Source organism: Oryctolagus cuniculus, chromosome 16 (genome assembly GCF_051225735.1).
Source record: "Oryctolagus cuniculus isolate XC-2025 breed Fujian yellow rabbit chromosome 16, ASM5122573v1, whole genome shotgun sequence".
Lineage (NCBI taxonomy): Eukaryota > Metazoa > Chordata > Mammalia > Lagomorpha > Leporidae > Oryctolagus > Oryctolagus cuniculus.
Genome location: NC_142882.1, coordinates 22,177,571 through 22,182,243, shown reverse-complemented (window position 1 = coordinate 22,182,243; position 4,673 = coordinate 22,177,571). Strand labels below are relative to the sequence as shown.

General features: G+C 46.1%; 1 pseudogene; it reads left to right on the top strand.

The window, feature by feature from the left end:
- Positions 1-1,895: 1,895 nt before the first annotated feature.
- LOC127488104 (olfactory receptor 7A10-like) lies at positions 1,896-2,806 on the top strand (annotated as a pseudogene).
- Positions 2,807-4,673: the final 1,867 nt, after the last annotated feature.

Sequence of the window (4,673 nt, the reverse complement as noted above, 5' to 3'; positions counted from 1 at the left end):
GACTATAAGGGAAAGTAAAAAGGCGTTATCTCAAGAATGTACAAAATGGAAAAATAAAATTTAGAAAAGTTGGTTCCAATCAATATGGAATAATGCAGGGAAAACAACCCCAACACTTTCTGTAACAATGTCCTGATGTGTTGTTCACTGTGGGTTTCCCTGTGTGAGTGTTTAGTTGATTTTACTGTTCTCCCCCCACACACGGAGGAGTCTCAGCACCCCAAGGACGTCTTCCTTCTTTCCTTAGAGGGTGTTTGTGTCCTCTGCTGCTTACTGCTGGTCTTTGAGGCCATCCTGGGGGTTGGAAGGGTGCCAGGCCAGGAGGTCATTCTTCCTCAGAGTCTCTCAGGAGCTACCTGAGCTTGTTAGTGCTTTCCCCACTGGGGGCCACTTAATTCCTCGCTTTTGGCTCAGGGAGCATTGATTTTTCACTTCTGCCAACATGGGCAGATTGTGGCCCCAGGGCACACAGGCAGGGGAGAATCACAGGCAGTAATTTCTGGATACTGTTTGTACATCCTATGGAGAAGGAACATTTGACATTAATGGTGTGTCTGGTACATGCTGTTTTCTGAGGTTGTGGCTGGGGTGAGAACACTGGATCAGCCCCAGGAGGCCATGGCATGTATGTGTGCATGTGTGCACGTGTGTGGGTGTGTGTTTGTTCAGCAATGAGATCAGATTTCAGAAAAACTGGACATGAGCTCAATGGGAGGGTACCTCAAGATGTCCATGGAAAAATAGAATTAAAAGATGGCTTAATTTTGGTGCAAAAATTCTTGGCATCGAGGCCTAGTTTTCCCATACTGTCCATTTTTTTAGAAAAAATTTTCTTCTTTGTGTTCACATCCTTTTTTGTTTATTTAAAGGGCAGAGGGAAAGAGACAAAGAGGGAATCTTTCCATCCACTGGTTCACTTCCCCAGTGCCTGCGTCAGCAGGTTCTGGGCCAGGCAAAAGCCTGGAGCTCCATCTGAGTCTCCCCCGCGTGTGGCAGCAACACAAACACTTGATCCCTCATCTGCTGCCTCCCAGGGTGTGCAACTGCAGGGAGCTGGATTGGCCTCAGAGCCTGGATTCACACCCAGGGACTCTCCTGTAGGATTCGGGTTCTCAATCAGCATCTGAATGGCTGAACCACATGCCCAGCCCCAGGCTATGCATTCTTCATAGAGCTTTTGGAAGGACTCTCAATGCACAGATTTCAACTGTGTTTGCCTCAAAGTAGGTTTAACTCTTAATTCCATTTCCTCCAAAGTTCCTGAGTGGGCGTGTATGTGTCGACGGAAGAGATTAGGGCTCAGAGGAAGGGGACCTGAACTCCATGTCCTCCCAGACAGAGGTCAGAAACAGGGGAACAGAGCTGAGGAGGAGGAGATGCGATCTGTCCCTGGGCATTTTTACAGCCTGTTTAACATCAAGCGCCAGGCAGCAACAGCTGCACCCAGGGACTCCTGGTGTCTTCAGGTCTGAGCAGCGATGAGGACCCCTTGTTTGTCACCACTCTGTGAACTCCTCACTCATCATTTTCCCTCCCACACCCCCCACCCCCACCCCAGCACAGCTGCTTCCTTGTCATCCTGGGACAACCAGAACCAGCACCCATGTGGGAGGCCTGGCATGAGTTCTGGGATCCTGCCTGAGAACTGGCCCAGCTCCCACTGCTGAGAGCCTCTGGGAGTGAACCAGTGGTGGAAGATTGATGTCAGTGCTGGAGGAAGGCTGAGAGTAGGACAGCAATTACTGATCAGAAATGGCCCAGGGACTTCCTGCAGGGAGCAGATTTTAGACAACCTATAGGGATCCAGGACCTTACTGGGGAAATAAATGGTGGCATTTCTGCCAGGTTAGTATTACACGATTGTGCTGTTTTTCTTTTCTTTTTCTGTTAGCCACATGGAGCCTGGGAATGGGACTCAGATAATTGAATTTCTTCTTCTGGGATTCTCAGAGGACCCAGCACTGCAGCCCCTCATATGTGGGCTCTTCCTCTCCATGTACCTGGTCACTGTGGCTGGAAACCTGCTCATCGTCCTGGCCATCCTCTCAGACCCCCACCTCCACACACCCATGTACTTCTTCCTCTCCAACCTGTCCTTGGTGGACGTCTGCTTCACCTCCACCACCGTCCCCAAGATGCTGGTGAACATCCAGACGCAGAGCCAAGCCATCAGCTATGCAGGCTGCATCACCCAGATGTTCTTCTTCATAGTCTTTGCAGGGCTGGACGACTTCCTCCTGACTGTGACAGGTTTGTGGCCATCTGTCACCCCCTGCACTACACAGTCACCATGAACCCCTGGCTTTGTGTGCAGCTGGTCCTGGTGTCCTGGGTCATCAGTGTCCTGAATTCCTTGCTACAAAGTTTAATGGTGCTGCAGCTGTCCTTCTGTGCACACCTGGAAATCCCCCAGTTCTTCTGTGAACTGAACCAGGTAGTTCTACTCGCCTGCTCTGACACCTTTCCCAATGACATGGTCATGTATTTCGCAGCAGTCTTGCTGTTCTGTGCCCCCCTGGCTGGGATCCTGTACTCCTACTCTAAGATCATCTCCTCCATCCGTGCCATCTCCTCAGCTCAGGGGAAGTATAAAGCATTCTCCACCTGTGCCTCTCACCTCTCTGTTGTCTCCTTATTTTATTGCACCTGCCTGGGTGTTTACTTTAGTTTCTCTGCTACCCACTCCTCTGCCACAGCCTCCGTGATGTACACCGTGGTCACCCCCATGCTTAACCCCTTCATCTACAGCCTAAGGAATAAGGACATGATGGGCGCACTGAAAAGACTCTTCACCAGGAAGCCATAAAACAACCCTCTTACAGGAAGTGCCCATGACTATCGAGCCCTGACTTTCAGTAGCAGACATTGCAATGACTTCAAAATAATGCTTATTTATTCATTTTTGTTTATTTGAAAGGAAGAGTGACAGTGACAAAGACAGAGAGATAGAGAGGGATCTTCTATCTGTCCACTCCGCAAATGCCTGCAACAGCCAAAGTAGGGCCAGACACAAGTCAGGAGCCAGGAACTCTGTGTCTCCTACATGGGTGGCAGGGACTCAATACTTGAGCCATCACATTCGGGGGAAGCTAGGCCAAAAGGAAGAAATGGGGCCCAACCCCAGGCACTGTAGAGTGTGTTGTGGGAGTCTCAAGCAGAGTCTTAAGCCACTGTGTCACGTCTGCCCATTACTGCAATTCATTTCTCAGATTGTGCAAAGAGAAACTGCTCATTTAATTCTTTTCCAGTCTTACAAATTTGTTTAATTGATACTGCTTTATTGAATTTAAGCGACCACCCTTTATAAGCTCTGCTCTCTCAAAGGACACACAACATTTCTCCCCTTGTTGATTTTCCAACTTTCTCAGAATTCTTCCCAATCTGATAGCGTAAAGAATTGGGTGATTCCCATCCATTGCAAGCAGTGATGAATTCACTCCTGGTTCTGCAGTGACAATGACACTAGCCAGCTGAAGCCATTTATATAATTTTACAGTTGAGGAAATTCTACTGTGGCATTTATAGACTTTTATACAATTATTCCTGTGCATATCTCTTGGTAACTACAATTCATTTTTTTCTTATCTTTTTTTAGCTTTTTTTTAGTTTTTTTATTTTTATTTTTAGAGGTTGATTGTCAAGTGGGTGAAGCAGGGTGGGGCAGGAAAAGAGGGTGAGAGGGTAAGAGAGAGAAAGGGAGTGTAAGAGAGAGAGAGAGATCATGTGTTTTAACAGATCCTGTTAAACCTTTGCTGGGAAGGGTGGGAAGGCAGGAAAGTAGGAGCAATGAATCCCATTAGGTTGGGGGTGGAGCTGACACCTGTGGTTGAGCCATGTGGTAGTTACCGGCATTTTATTTTTCCATATGTCTGTTGGTCGTTTGAATTGCATCCTTTGAAAAATGCCTGTTCATAGCCTATGCCCATTTCTTATGCGGATTATTTGTTTTGTTGTTGCTGAGTTCCTTGAGCTCTTTATAAATTCTGGATATTAAATCTTTATCAGTTTTAGAGTTTGAAAATACTGTCTCCCATTCTGTTGGTTGCCTCTTCACTTTGCTGTTTCCTCTGCAGTGCAGCTTCTCAGCTTGATGTAATCCCTTTTGTCTACTTTGACTTTGATTGTCTGTGCCTCTGGGGTCTTTTCCAAGAAGACTATGTTAATGTCTATGCCTATGTTAATGTCTTGCAGAGTTTTCCCCAATGTTTTCCCTTGGTAATTTGATGGTATCATATCATAGCTTTAGATCCTTGATCCATTTTGATTTGATTTTTGTATAAGGTGTAAGGTAGGGGTTTTGCTTCATACTAGTGCATGTGGAGAGCCAGTTTTCCCTGCACCATTTGTTAAAGAAACTTCTTTCTCCAGAAAGTTTTTTAGGATCATTTGTCAAAGATTAATTTGTTATAGATGTGTGGGTTAATTTCTTGGATTTCTGTTCTGTTCCATTGGTCTACTTGTCTATTTTTGTGCCAGTACCAGGCTGTCTTGATTAAAACTACCCTGAAGTAGGTTGAAGCCTGTTATTGTGACTCCTTCATCTTTGTGTTTGCTGTTTGAGATTGCTTTAGCTATTCAGGGTCTCTTGCATTTCCAGACGAATTTTAGCTTAATTTTTTTTTAGATCTGAGAAGAATGTCCTTGGTATTTCCATTGGATTTCATTGTATTATA